Genomic DNA, 16404 nt, shown 5'->3' on the forward strand with positions numbered 1-16404 from the left:
TTGCTGTGTACATATTACTACTTTTTCATGAATAATGATCATGCATAAACGTCATGAGTTACCATTACTGGAGTGAATTTCAAAGGAGTGCACTAAAAAATGAGGGCAAGATGAAGCCTAACTTTCAGTAAGCAGTAACTTTTCATTTTGATACAATCCTTAGTAATACCATTATATGATTCTTTATTTGCCCAAAGCCTTCATTTCATGCCCTGCTGTCAGCAGGTGATGAATGAGAAGGGTTCTTCTGTGAATTTAGCAAATCCCTTTCTGAGGCTATTCACCTTTTCTTGCTTTCCAGGTACAAAGAGTACATGATAGGTTTTGGATTAGCAAAATATTAAGGGTCTTGCTTAGTCAGGAAATGAGATGTGTTTAAGCTTGTTTAATCTTGTTGGTCAGCAGCAAAAATCAGCTGTCCAGTAGATATCTGTCTTCTTCAAAGCTCAGGTTTAAAAGTTGTGGGAAACAAAGAGATATTTTTATATAGTTACAGAAGATGGGGTGTTACTTGCATGAGACAGGGTGTAGTTTTCAGGTACATATGGTGTTAACATGCTCTTGAAAAGAACACATTTCAGTAATGGTTTTATTTAAAAACAGTATTAAGTTTCTCATGTTCCTTTTTAGTTGCTCTTCAAACTTTTAAAATATCTTTTCAAGTAATATTTTGAAAAATCATCAAACATTCATTTATAGAATTTATGGAAAAATTAGTAAATGTTTTCTAACTTGAAATCTTGGTAAGCAGAACCATGCTTCAAACGAATTAAAGCAACTAAAATTTAAACCTCTTAGTAGAAATTCCCTAAGACTTCTGAATATATTGAAACTGTTCATTTACTTGGTAATTCAGGTTTCATATTACATTGTTTGACACTTTACATATAGTAAATTTTTCTAAACTGGTCTTTAAAGCACTGTATTAATGTGAGGGTCAGAAAAAATTGTCTCTTCCAGAAATACAGTATTTCAAAATTTGATTCTGTTCCTGAGATGAAAAGACCATATTTTCCATGAAGTAGGCCTTCAAAAAAAAATCATTTTGGGACCATTTGAATGTTGTTTTTAAAACGTCAAAAGAGTATAATGTAGTAAGTCATATAGTATGTTGTCACCGTAATAAGTAAATATATTTAAATTAATATTTTAATATGATTCAAGGCTCAAGACTAAGTAAAAAAACATTGAAACAAACAGAACACTTTTATTATTCAAAGAAATTGGATTATATCTCTTTTTTCTCTTTTTCCACTGACAATGGAAAATATGTGAATTGAAATGTTTCTGTAAGCTTTACAGACAGGTTTTGTCCCCAGTTTTGCAGTCATAGAGACTGTTAATAGTGGATGAAATAGGACTTCTCTTGATTATTTGGAATACTATCACAGTGTCTTCAAGAAAAGATCTGTCTTTTTGTTAATGTGATACAAATTCAGTAACTTTGTAGTTTGGGTACATTAATTCTTCCAAAAGAAATTGTGTGATCTTAACCTTGTATTGTTTTGCTCCCGGTCTGGCAAGACAGAGAAGGGAAGTAAGAGCCCTGAAAAGACCAGACAGGATTGGCCCCCAATAGGAGGAAATATTTTGGACAAAATTCTCCACCTGTTTATGAACCATGCAATTTCACTGAAATTGGTGGAAATCTTAGATGAGTGCAGAATTCATTACGGTTTTATTTTTAGCTGAGGAAGTTGGTATGGATTATAAAATGTTCTATATTTTGAGAAACATAATTTGAAGTACTCTGCCATTGCTAATTTACCACTTCTATACTGAGTATCATATTCAGATTTACTGATTAGTAATTGTAAATGCAAGCTGTAACATCCAAGTGAGCATCTATGCACTGAAATAGTTACTATTGTCTTGTGTGCTGCTTTCCTTATATGCTGTGGGCTCCTTTTCCCTAGTAGACTGCAATCTCTGCCTCTACTAGATCCATCCTAAATTAAAATTAAAAAAGAAAAAATTGGCAGTTGCGTAGAGCTGCTGATGAATCATCAGAGGTGGACCTACAGCTGTGCATATTCGGCAGAGAATTATTTCAATTTTATCTTGTGTTTACTAGTCAGCCAGTCAAGAGATGTTACAGAAAAGAAGTTGAGTACTGCTATTGAGAATTATACTTCTTTTTAATGGGCTTAAATGCCTCTGCCAGCGCCTTTCCTCCTACTCTTGTTTTCCTGAGAACTGGTGCATTTTTCACCTCTCACCTCAGTCAGGCAGCAGACTTTTTTTTTTTTGCCTGGCCATGGTTAGTCCTGTATGAGTTCTTTTGTTCTTAAGATTAGAACAAATTTAATAGTGCTCATTAACTCTGCAGCAGGTCTTTTGCTTTGCAGTCGATTCCAGGTGGGAAAAAAGAAGAATGGAGACAGTGTTGTTAGTGACACTTGTAATGAATGGTGTTCTCAGCATGGCAGCCAGTGCTGGCATGACTGCTTTCTCCTGACATGTTTTCTGATGGGCAAAACCCCTATGACATTGGCCAGAGAAAGAAGAGTACATTAGTACTTTATTGTGTAATTATGGTTAAATGAACTAGACAAGCCTGTTGTTCAGGTGACAGCGAGCACCACTGTGCTGACCAATGGCCGTTAACTTTTGTATTTGAGATTTTCATTTTTATAAAGATTCTGCCCTTGTAGATCATTAATCATTAGTCAGGAGCTAACATAGCTAGATTCATGCAAAGTCAAGCATCAGACCAACAAATGAGTGCTTGGACCATTTGAGCTTACTCGAGACACTGGCGCCTGATGGAGAGTTTGGGGAATTCAATTTATGCCCAATTCTGGGGCAGGTAGTAAGATTGCAGCTGTTATAAGTTCCTTTCAAGACGAAACTTCATTACATTGCTATGAGTAGGATGTATGCTCAATTAAAATACAAAGTTGTGAAGGTAGCTTTTGATGTTGCCCCTCAATTTTAACTTGATATCAAAATTTTATATTATGATAATTATTGAAATTAAGTACTTACGCAATAACAGTGCTGCACAGCATTTAGGTGCATAATGTTATTCTATTTTTGTGCCTTTTCACAAGTCATTTCAACTTGTGAAAGATTAAGTAGGGAAATAGCAGACAATTATTGCCCAGTATTCTTATAAAGTAGCAATCATGTTAAGATTGTAATAGTATGAAATCTGAGATTGTCTGTCCCAGCACTAATCATCCAGTTAGGTGACTTAGGACAGAAAGTGCATCACAGGTACGCCCTCTGTATGGAAATCTCAGTCCAGAAGCTTAATACAGTGTTGAAACATTACTAAAATGGACTGTATAGGTCTAGACGTCCTATTGCCTGGTACTTTGTATATGACTCAAAGAGGACAAATTTCCTCCTACAAGAAAATTAATTATACAAACATTGAGCTTTTTCAAATAAATCTGAATAAAAACGCACCCTCCTTTTTGTAAGAATTTGATAGTTTGGGGCCCAGTTGAAGTACACTTTTCTTGTATATCTGACTTGAGCTCAGGAGCCCAAGAGTCTGTTCTCAGTTTAGTTATGTCTGCATCTTTTGCTTCACTAGCAGATTTTCAGTGCTGGCTTCTGGAGCTCTGTACAGAGACTTAATTTGTGGCTTATTTCCCCAGTCCCATTGCAATTGACCTAGTACTTATGGCAGTTTCCAAAAAATCGGTGGTGTCGAAACTCTTAACAGTGATTTCTGGAGAATTCCAGGAAATATGCAGTCATCAGGTTTAAAACTTCTATAGTAATTTGAAAATAGTGAGAGAGGTTAGAAACAGTGCTGTATTCTCAACTGCAGGTGCCCCTGGAACTAGAATAAGTTCATCAGTTTGCATATTGTAGATGGAGGAGAGCACTGAACAGGAAAACATGTATATGTTCGAACTGTTTGATGTATCTGATCTGTTAGACTATGCCTGTGATCTCTTCTCAATCTTTATGCATAGTTACATAGACTTGTATAATAGAATCATGTAACTCAAAATAAACATAATTGTCTTGTAAGCTATAGTTAAATGATTTGGGGATGTCCCATGATTTTTGTTGCATCTGGCAAAGTCTAGAATGCCAACATACTGAAATCTATGGATGATATGCAGTGCCCAGAATAGCAAGGAGGGTGTTTTATGAAATTGCCATTGCTGAAAAATACATTTGTGGGCTATGTGCCATATGCTTTGAGTACAGAGGTTCGATACCTAGCTTTCAGGTGGAGATACTAAGCAATCTCAGAATTAGAATTTTATTTTTAATTAAAATACACCACATAATTTTTAAAAATCTATCTGAAGTCATTATTTCTTATACTGATTCCTCATATCTTCTGATTCTTTTGGATCTGATTGTATTGCTTTATAGCCAAGGCTTACATTCCAATTTCTCTGTAGAAAGAAAATGTAAATAATCCTTAACACTCAGACTACCAGCAAGTAATTTTTATTATTATTTTATTTTATTACCTCTTTCTAAAGTATGTGAGCCCCACAGGGCAGTGATCTGACTATATGAAATAGCTTTCTTGAGGTGCAACAGAGATCAGATCATTCTTGTGCTGTAGTTCGTCTTTTCTGGGCACGTTTAGATACTCACTCCAAATTACTTTTCCAATACCTACACATAGGAAACCCATAGTCATTTCTGAAGTTACCCAGACTTTTCAAAACCACATTAGCCTAGATGTGTTGATTGAGAAACCATAATCTGTAATGTGCTGCAAGTTTGCTTTTTTTCAAAATAAATGGGTACTACAGAGAGCAAGGTGAAGTATCAGAAGTGGTTGATTGCTATGCTGGTCACACAATCACACTCAGTTACTGTCCTTGCTCCTTCAGTGTCAAGCAGTAAATTTGCAGATGAGCTGGGGTTTGGAGATTTTTCTGTCCTTAAAGGGGCAGTTTCAGTTTACACTACTTGTTTTGTGAAAGTACCAGACATTTAGTGTGGGAACCAAAGGAGCTGTAGGAAAAATAAATGCTTATGCAGTCTAGAGATGTCTTGGTTCTTTCCATGTTAATAAAAGCTTTGCCTTGCTTTTCTAAACTAATGTACAGGGATTTGAATTGAATACTGAGATTGCTTGTAGAAATTGTGGATTCCATATGCTCTTGTAGGATAAGCCTGAAAGCCTATCTTTATTATCTATAACACTGAAACATAATACCTACATTCACGAGGGGAAGAGAGGATAGGGGCAGGTATGTGTATTAAAGAAGTTACCTTTGTATTTGAGTATTTGTATTGCTGTACCATACTGAGTCTTGTTCAGTTAATGTTACCAGTTTACCAGGGTGGACTGTTTTCTCTATAAAATTGTGGTTTGAATTAATTCCTCAATTAGCCTGTTGACATTGTTTGCAGCTTCCTAAAATACTGGTTCCCAAATCAGTCATGCTTGCTGTCAACAGCAGTCATTCTAGGCACTGAGATTTTGCCATTGTCTATCATCATTGTTGAATTAGACTTTCAAAGAGGGTATAAGGTGAATCATTTTCATTCACTTTGTTTAAGGCTTTTCCCTCATGAAAAAGGTGTGATTAATGCATTTTTTACTCTGAAATTGCATTTCTATATACATACGTAGCTCAAACCTGACTTCAGGTTCTTTCATTTTAAATATCCAAATAGAAGGGAGAGTTTTTACTTATTTTGGTATTAGTATTTATTGTACAAGAAGGGTAATGGCATTGGAAACTTATTTTCTCTAAACCCCAAACCTGCCATTACACTTTGTGTGACTGTAAATGTGTTAACGGTAAAGAAGCTATACTGCATATTAAGACCAAAACTCACTTCATAGGTTATGTTGCTAAAGGCCTGTATTTTTTCTAAAAGATTGAAGTGCTAGTTTTCAAAACAGCTTAATGAAATATTGAACTGATTGACAGATGTCTGCAAAAGGTGAGACTACAAGGAATAAGGTGAATGTTGCATTGTATGTCTCCTGGATTCAAGGAGGACAAGCAGCAGAAAAATGCTTAAAGAAAAACGGGTAGAAGAAATCATATGGTGAATCTAGCCTAAGATTTCTTTGCTCCAGTAAACCACTGTTTACTGTGGTACGGTAAAACTGTGATACAGATAAGAACTGTAACGAGATGTTTGTGTCTGAGTGATGTCAGGGCATTGAGGTGTTGTAGTCATTAGTATTGCAGTAACTTCTATTGACTGATTATATTTTTGTTTGAGGTTCTTATCTGTAATCTTTTCTCTGACCCCTGAATCCTATGAGAGATGCTTCAGGTGAAATACCTTTGTTGAGCCTATCTGCAGGGGTGGTGGCCAGGTTAATGATAATCCAACTCAATCCATCTGTCAGTGTTTGCTCTTAATTTCACAATGAAAGTGTTCTAATCTTGGCTCCTTTTCCTTCTTCTTTTCATTTCCTCTCTTACCTACAGTATGCCTTGATATCCCTTAAAGTCTAGACTGCCAGATCCCACAGGGGAAGAACAGTGGCCATATGCTTTCCGTAGCTGACCAAAATCATAATTCTTTTCTAAATTTTCTTTCCATCATTTTTCTTGGTCAGTGTTTTCGTGCAATGAATTAGCTTACTCTGGCATGAGAGGTAAAGGAACCATACCTCAGTTGCTTTCTTCTGCCACTCCTGGTCACTCTGGCCTTCTGCTTCCATTTGTGAGAGTCTGTGCAAGGATTCTATCTGATCAGGGTCCTTCCTAACTTCAGGGCAATAGCCCACATGCAAAATGTAGCTAGGAAGATTACATCAGCTGTGAAATTGAACCTCACAAAAACTAATCAAGCAAGGAAACAGAGGAACAGACCATGCTGTGTGCTTACAAATCCAGCAGAGCCTGGCATTTCATCAGTCCCAGACACCCTGTTGCAGAAGAAAATCTTTTACAAGACTTATGATAGATATTAGAATCATGGCTTTATTTCATTTACAAGTGTGCAAGAAAGGTTTTATTATTACTGCTATTATTATTATTAGACTGTATCTTCTAGTATATGCTACAGAGAGAAATCTGTAGAACTGTCAGAAAAGTCTTGCATAATTCTGTTAGTTCCTGTGCCAACCAGACAGCAGCAGTGATCCAAATAAAAAGAGGTAGTAGTTGGAGTAGAGCAGAGTTTTGTTGGGCATGTGCAGTGAACTACCTGCTCCTGTGAGTACTGAGCTGATGAATGTAAAGAAGCACATTAATTATTTTTTTTAGCAGCTGAAGCTCAGGACCAGTTCTGCATTTTATCTGAGATCCCTTGGTGAGACGTGGAACCAAGTGTCTAGGTGTATCTAAATTATACTCAGTTCAGCTGCAGAGGGAGTTAGTTTCTCTCCTTCTTTCTCATTCCCTGATTCCTCTGATCATGAAGACACAAGTTAAAGCTACCAGAGGCATATCCGGCTTGTCTGAAGGAAGGGCAAAGCAAAGCATTCACTAACCTGGGTATTTCACAGTTGTACAGGAATGGGAGGATCAGCTGGTTTAGAGCAATTATGCTACTCCACATCTCCCACTGCAAAGTGATAGTGTGCTTTCCTCCTGCATGGTGCCATCAGTAGCCAAAAGTAGGTCTTCCAGTATGGATTTGGCCAACATTTTAATATTGGGTATAATAATGCATGCATATTGGCTGCAGGAAGTAATGGTTTAGGTAGACTAGACAGATTTTAGTTTGCTTAAAGATGTGTATTGGATTATGCTTCAGGTATAATAAAATGTATTTTGCATTTTATGGTCCTATTTGGCAATTGTTCATGGAAAGGTCACTTCAAAGAGACTAGGTTCATGACTTACACTGTATGTTCAAAAGCAAACAAAATACTGAATGCTTTATATTTACTGAGATTTTTAAGATAAGATTGACATGTTTATGATATGACATAGAATAAGGCCCTGATCCTTAGCTATAACATCTACGTGTTACTGGCAGTAGAAACTTTACTTTCTTCTTACCAAATAGGGAAGAGTCATGTCTGCGTTTTAATCTAGACAAGATTCTAGAAGGTATTTTAAACTAAGTAAAGAAGTGAAACACATAAGGATGTTAGTAAACTGTAAGGAGTACCTACTGTATGCTTAAGAAAAAGAAATGAAAAGGAGAACAAGGTACATTGGTTGCATGTTGACTTCTAATACAGACTCCCAGCAAGAATAAGTTTATTTTTTTGCTGACTGGGTTACTGCAGTTTCAGCTGCTTTTTGTTGGAACCCAAAGCACTGTAAACTTATTTTGAGGCAGGGGTGCTGTGCATTCATGGAAGTGTCTTGTCCAGTTCTCTGTCCACAAAGGGTTCTATGTAACTTACTCCTTAGATCCTACTGCTGTCTTCCTTCCAGCTTCTCTTTCAACAGTAAGGTGTGTGCCCAGCTCTTAAGCCTGCCATCTTATTCTACTGACCATTTCATTTTTCATCTGTTTCTCTTCTTCCTCTGCTCCTCCTTTTACTTACTACTCTTTTCCTTTAGGCCCTTTTCCTTCCCGCTCCAGACACTATATGGTCTGTCCTGTCCTAAAAAATAGTTTATTAAAATTGCCTTATTTTCATTCTCTGTGCTCTGCTTTCTTTCCTGAGACTTAGTGCAGGCTGTGTAGTCATTTGTTCTTGCTCCACGTCCTACCATCTCTCTCCTCAAAAGTTGTAGAAGGGAAGGAGAGACAAAGCTGAAAATGTCATACTATCCTTCTGTTATTTTGCAACCTTTTTTTGTAATTCTTTTTATTCTTGGTATTTACTAAAGGGCTATTGCTTAGATAGACTTACTTTGTGGGAACATTTAACACAGTAAAGTTAAGGAAAGTGTGAGTTACATGTCTACATGAGAATTTTTTGCATTGGGGATTTTTTCTTTATTTTCATGGGAAAACAGCGAGCTGTTTTTATTTGCTTATTTTTTCTTATCTAAAAATTTATTTTGCTAAGGCTTTAAAAATATTCACCTCTAGGTTGAAACTTAGCATGCAATATTTTACATTCAAAAAAGAAAAAATTTATTTTAGGCGTTTGAAAATGATGTCACCATGGAAGTTGCAATATAACATTAATTATAAGAAGTGTACTTCAACACCCACAGTACTGTGTCTTTACTTATGTCAAAACAAGGTAATGCTTACTATATTAAGAATAGCTTTTCATTATATGATTGCCTGTTGTTCTTTGAATCATAACCTTCACTCATTTCTTTAATTTAGGAGAAAAAGCCATTAAGCATAGATACTTCCTGAAAGTGTGTGCTGCATGAAAGCTTTAATTAAATCTACAAGTAAAGCATTAAAAGAACAAGAATCAAATTAATTGCAACAAGGACCATGCATTTATTTCTGTGACAGGCCTTTGCGCGTTAGAGAAAAGGCAATCTGTGTACCCTTATCTGAATTAGTAAACTCAGTATCACTTTTCATTAGCATGGTAGGTCATTGCCATGCATCTTCAGTGTGACATTGTTTACATGTTAATGACCTCACAAATAGAGTCTGTTCCAAATGGTTTGCAGTAGTAGAAAGTTGTAAATCCATGAAGTGGAATAAACTATCCTCTGCTTTCTGCATCATTGCTTCTTGCAAGTTCCTCTCTAGACTGAACTTCATAATTAGGCAGCAGTATAATTAAGGCAAATTCAGTAAATGCAAATAGGACAAAAGGATTTATAGCCAATTATGGTGGTTATAGCATACCTGAAATAAATTAATTTCTAAGCATCATTATTAGTTGACTTTTCAATGACATGGAGTCTAGAAGTACAAAGTATTGTTCACAAAAAATGTTCATAGCTTAAGTTAGTGAGTGTGAGTCCATGATGGTGTATTCAGATTTACAAAGTGCTGACATACACATGAAAAAAACACGGAAAGATTCAGTAGAATGTATTGCTTTAGTTGTTTGGTGTATGATTGCTTTGTATTAGACGAGTTTTTTAAGATTATAAATATATTTTTCCCCCACTGTATAATGTAATGAAGTCAGCATGCTCCCTAAAATCATGTCCTTAAAGAAAATGTCATATTTACATCTGGTAATTTGACTAGACTAAAGCTTCACTGCTTTAAAATCTTAGAATGATGAAACCAACATCAAATGAGTAAAACAAACTTGGCATAACCACTTAAATTTGATTGCCTAAAATATCTAAAACAAGGACCATCCTGGTATCCTTCTGTGTGAGTTCATTTAAGTGCTGACTGCCCTCAATTCCCATTGACTTCAGCACCTTGCAGAATCTGGTCCTGTATTTGGGTGTCTCAGAGCTGCCGTAACAAAAAGCCTATTTTTCACTGGTCATATGCAGCGTGTACTTGGTATTGCAAGACATATACTCTGGGGTTCTGCCTGCAACAGCCTTGGGAGTTGCTTTGCAGACAGAGAGTAATGGTTTCTACTTTAGTCACTCTCCTAATATGCAAAGCAAGTTTAATTACATGCTGTACATCCCCTGCTGCTACATATTTTTCCACTTGCTGGTTCTGGGTGAAATACATACTTTCCCCGTGCAGAGGTTACTACTAAGTGTACAGTGCCCCTGGAAGCATTTATGGCTAATCTTGCCCTCGGCATACATAACGTAGCTGAGTACTAATTAAAGGTTAAAGAATAGGGATCCATCTTTTCTCTGCCTGATGAATAGAGGAATGTGTTCTGCATGGGGTCAGATGCTACATTCAACTGGACAGAATTGCTAGGATGCTGCAAAACCTAACTCCATGAGACTAAAATTTGAGAGACTCCAGACTTTCTCACAGCACAAAAAAGGACTAATAAATCATCGTCTTGTGTTGTGTAATGAATTGGCTGTTTTACTGTGTTTCATATAAATATGTAATGCTGCAAGGCATACATGGGTAGAATGTAGATTTGATTTCATAAAGGATGTTTTTTTATCCTACATACTTCTGAAAATTTTCTGTGGCCTAATTGTACATTTTGCTATTAAAAACAGAGATACAGTTCTGGCAAGGCGATAAAGTCACCATGAACATTATTGCCCTCTCTCAGATCCCAGTAATAGCTGATTAGAGCAGGTTTTGATTACTTCTAAATATTGCCATGACTGCTGCCATGCAATATAAGAGAAATTAACTGGTGGGTGTTGGAGCTGTGGTGGCAGATAAAAAACTTGGCTGTTCAGTGGAAGTCTGTCTTTGTAGGACTACAATTTCCCCACAATTTCCAGAGGTTTTTTAATTTTAATACTTCAGCAACACCCTTCACACCAGAATGGACTATAACTTTGCAGTTCTTTGAAGTCATCGTTTCAGAAATCCTGGTGTTCACTTCTTTCCTGTAGGCTTCTTCCTGGCATAAAAATCTAATAATAGCAATTGCTTTTTAAATAAGCTTCCAAACAGGTTATGGAAAGAGCTTGGAAATCAAGAGGTCTGGTTTCTGCCACCAACTCACTGATGAAAGTTCTTAAGCCTTTGGGTGCCATATTCTCCACATTAATTAAATTTTGATTGCTATTAACTGCTGCAAAGCAGTGGTATCAGGGCTGTTGGAGGTCTGATAATTACAGAGGCAGAATACTTCATGTTTCCTTTATCATCGCTTGGATTTGAGAAAATTTGATCTTCATGTTTCTAAATAGAAAGCCAGCACTGCCTGAAAATAATGTTGTTGGAATACTAGTACCTGGAAATCAGTGATGGAGACATCATCAGCTAAGGCAGGATTAGCCACATATACTTGCAGAAACACATGTTCTGTTATGAATAGCCCTTGCAAAAGCACCAGGGGAGGTGTAAAGTGTTTTCTCTGACACTAGCTGCTTTGACACTTCAGTGGCTGCAGAGCTGCCTCCTTTCCCATAGTAGGAGTAATCAGCATCTGAGCTTCACTGCTGGAACTCTTGTGCATGTGGATTACTCTTCTGACAAAAAAAAAATAAATTTAAAAAATCATTATTTAAACCCCAGATACTGCACTAGTAGGTTCCTTGGATAAAGCTATGAAAACAGTAAAACAGAATAATAAAATAATTAAACATCTAATGATTTTCAGAAATGCATAAATAAGATAACTGAGCATACTATACCGCTTAGAGTCTAATCATTTGCTCTCTGATCAGAAGAAGTCAGATACCCACACAGTGAAAAGAAGATGGAAAAGGTCATATGATTACATTAGCTGCATTCAGACAGGCATTACTTACTGTTGTGGTTTAATCCCAGCCAGCAGCTAAACTCCATGCAGCTGCCCGTTCACCTCCCCACTGCCAGTGAATGGGGAGGAGAATTGGGAGAAAAAGTAAAATTTGTGGATTGAGATAAGAACAGTTGAATAACTAAAATACAATAAAATATAATAATAACAATAGTATCAATACAAATATAATAAAAGAGAGAAATTAGACTCAAGAAAAGGCAAGCAACACACAATCCAGTTGCTCACCACCTGCTCACCGATGCCCGAGCAGCAATGCACCCCTCTGAGCCAACTCCCCCCAGTTTATGTACTGAGCATGATGTTCTATGGTATGGAATAATCCTTTGGCCAGTTTGGGTCAGCTGTCCTGGCCACACTCCCTCCCAGCTCCTTGTACACCTGCTCACTGGCAGAGCATGGGAAACTGAAAAATCCTTAACTTAGGATAAGTGCTACTTAGCAACAACTAAAACATTGGTGTGTTATTGTCGTGGTTTAACCCCAGCCAGCAACTAAACATCACGCAGCTACTCACTCACTCCCCCCCACCCAGTGGGATGGGAGAGAAAATCAGGAAAAGAAGCAAAACCCTTGGGCTGAGATAAGAACGGTTTAATAGAACAGAAAAGAAGATACTAATAATGATAACACTAATAAAATGACAACAGCAATAATGAAAGGATTGGAATGTACAAATGATGCGCAGTGCAATTGCTCACCACTCACCAGCTGACACCCAGCTAATCCCCAAATCACCATTCCCTGCCCCACTTCCCAGTTCCTATACTAGATGGGACGTCCCATGGTATGGAATACCCCGTTGGCCAGTTTGGGTCAGCTGCCCTGACTGTGTCCTCTGCGAGCTTCTTGTGCCCCTCCAGCTTTCTTGCTGGCTGGGCATGATAAGCTGAAAAATCCTTGACTTTAGTCTAAACACTACTTAGCAACACCTGAAAACATCAGTGTTATCAACATTCTTGGCATACTGAACTCAAAACGTAGCACTGTACCAGCTACTAGGAAGACAGTTAACTCTATCCCAGCTGAAACCAGGACAGTTATCAATATTATTCTCACACTAAATCCAAAACACACTGTACCAGCTACTAGGTAAAAAATTAACTCTATCCCAGCTGAAACCAAGACAATATCCACCCTTTATTCTATACCATTAATGTCATGCCCGGATCCCACACTTTCTAATACATTTCCAATTAATCACCATCACTTTTCCTGTCTTTTAATATATACACACAGATATCATTCCCACAGTGTATGGGCTGTCCCCATAAAATGTCTGTTGAGTTCATTCAGTCCATGACTTTGGGCTTTGTCTGTCAAAACAGAGGCAGGAGGGATGGTGCTAAGTCCACTCAGTCAGCAGGGCAGGATCGGGCTTTGGTGCAGTACAGTGGGTGGGTAGCACTGGTTGCAGCAGGAGGATGGTTTGTAGTGTTGGATTTTTGCATGCTGAAGGCAGTTCTGGTTTCATTGCTACTGTGCTTCACTCGGTTTTATCAAAGTTCATTCTTCCTTAATCTAAGTGATTCTTACTGTAATACCATTGATATAGCATATAACAATTATAATAATGATGACATACAGTGGCAGGGTTATGTAGCAATTAACATCATACAATTTAATTTATTGGCTATCCTCACATAAAATCAAATCTCCTTGAGGCACACATCAGGCTTCCCAATCCTTCTGCATCACCCGCCAAGTGCACCCAGGTCCTTGAGCAAAAGCAGTCCCATGAATGGGTTTGCCTTTGCCTGAGGCAGGAATAACCCAGACTGTTTTCCCTAGCATATTTTTTATGTGCATTACAGGAACTTTATCCCCTTCTACAGTACATAAAAGTTCTGACTGGGCAGGGCCACCCTGATTGGCAGATCCTCTGGTGTTGACTAGCAAGGTGGCTTTTGCTAAATGTGTGCCCCAATGTTTAAAGGTCCCACCCCCATGGCTCTCAATGTGGTCTTTAGCAGTCCATTGTATCGCTCAATTTTCCCGGAGGCTGGTGCATGATAGGGGATATGATACACCCACTCAATGCCATGGTCTTTGGCCCAGGTGTCTATGAGGTTGTTTCAGAAATTAGTCATGTTATCTGACTCAATTATTTCTGGGGTACTGTGTTGCCATAAAACCTAATTTTCAAGGCCCAGGATAGCATTCTGGGTGGTGGCATGGGGCAAGGGATATGTTTCCAGCCATCAGGTGGTTGCTTCCACCATTATAAGCACATGGTGCTTGCCTTAGTGGGTTTGTGGGCATGTGATATAGTCAATCTGCCAGGCCTCCCCACATTTATGCTTCAGCCATCATCCGCCATATCACAGAGGCTTTAACTGCTTGGCTTGCAGTGCATGTTTCATGTTCATGGATAACCTGTGTGATAGTGTCCACGGTTGGGTCCACCCCTTGACCACAAGCCCATCTATATGTTGCATCTCTTCCCTGATGGCCTGAGGTGTCATGGGCCCACCGAGCCATAAATAATTCACCCTTATGTTGCCAGTCCAGATCTACCTGAGACACTTCAATCTTGGTGGCCCGATCCACCTGCTGGTCGTTTTGATGTTCTTCAGTGGCCCGACTCTTGCGTACGTGGGCATCTATGTGATGTGCTTTTACCACTGGCTTCTCTATCCAGGCAGCAATATCTTGCCACAATGAGGAAGCCCAGATGGGTTTGCCTCTGCGTTGCCAGTTACTCTGCTTCCATTGCTGTAACCACCCCCACAGAGCATTTGCCACCATCCATGAGTCAGTATAGAGATAGAGTATTAGCCATTTTTCTCATTCGGTAATGTCTAAAGCCAACCGAATGGCTTTCACCTCTGCAAACTGAGTCGATTCACCTTCTTCTTCTGTAGTTTCTGCAACTTCTTGTAGGGGATTCCGTACAGTTGCCTTCCACCTCTGATGCTTTCCTACAATGCGACAGGAGCCATCACTAAACGAGGCATATTGCCTCTCATTTTCTGACAGTTTATTACACAGTGGGGCCTTTTCAGCACACATCATCTCCTCTGGCAATATGCCAAAATCTTTGCCTTCTGGCCAATCCGTGATCAATTCTAAAATTCCTGGGCAACTGGGGTTTCCTATTCAAGTCTGTTGTGTGATCAGTGTGACCCACTTACTCCACGTGGCATCAGTTGCATGATGTGTAGAGGAGACCCTCCCTTTGAACATCCAGCCCAGCACCAGCAGTCAGGGTGCTAAGAGGAGCTGTGTTTCAGTACCAGCTACTTCCAAAGCAGCTCTAACTCCTTCATATGCTGCCAGTATCTCTTTTTCAGCTGGAGTATAGTGAGCCTTGGATCCTCGATATCCCCAAATCCAAAACTCTAGGGGTCGGCCTTGGGTCTCCCCTGGGTGCTTTCTGCCAGAGACTCCAGTTAGGGCCATTCTCACTGGCTGCAGTGTAGAGCACACTTGCAAAGGTTTTTTGCTATGATTAAAGAAGATCAACAGTAAGTCAAGCAAATAAGATCAAGTTAGTGAGCCTCAGAAAGGGAAATTAACCTCAGCAATAAATAAAAGGTTACTGTCCGCTACAAGCACTCCAAGATAGGCTACTCTTGGTTAATCACATCACTTTCAGCTATGGACTCTGCATATAACTGCCATTCTGATTATTTACAGAGCAATGCACATCCTTAATACAGGATCCAAATATTAAAACTTATTTTCCCTTTTCTTTTAACTCACACTGCTTTTTAGTAACACAAGAAATTACTACTGCCGTTCTAGTGCTCATCTCATTAATATCCTATCGAATTTGTCACTGTTTCATATATTGTTATAAAGAGATTAATCTGAGCAGTGCTGTTTTCCACATCACTTAATGTTTTGTAGGTGTTTCTGATTACTACCTTATTGCCTGGTGGGTTAAAAATATTGACAACAGGTTAACATTTTGGTCACATGATTCTCTCTTTTTAATATTGGGTTTATTTTCCTTCTGTGAACATTCTTGGGAGCCTCATTTTCCCTGCTGTGTCCTGCCAGAGTCAGTCTAATGAAAATCTAGGCTAAACTTATAGTGTAGGATTTTCATAATATATCTCTTGCATTTGACTGATCATGGAGAATTTAAACTTTTATAGTCAAATCAGTTCTCTTTCTCAAAGTCTTTTAATATGGGTGAGGAAGTGTGGTGGTCCAAAAAGTTGTAAAACCCTATAAAAAGTCACTTGATGTTATTTTGGTACTTGTGAATTTGCTGCAAATGAAAAACTGCTCAGTCTTTCATTATCTGAGAACCAAGAAATGCATATATATTGGAGTGACTAACCAGG

The 16404-nt window shown here is 38.3% G+C and overlaps 1 protein-coding gene across 7 annotated transcripts in view; it reads left to right on the top strand.

Moving 5' to 3' along the window:
* The window catches only part of PTPRM (protein tyrosine phosphatase receptor type M), a 523234-nt gene that overhangs the window by 357831 nt on the left and 148999 nt on the right, over positions 1-16404 (top strand). The gene's annotated exons all lie outside the window — the stretch shown is intronic.

Source organism: Accipiter gentilis, chromosome 27 (assembly GCF_929443795.1).
Source record: "Accipiter gentilis chromosome 27, bAccGen1.1, whole genome shotgun sequence".
Taxonomy (NCBI): Eukaryota; Metazoa; Chordata; class Aves; order Accipitriformes; family Accipitridae; genus Astur; species Astur gentilis.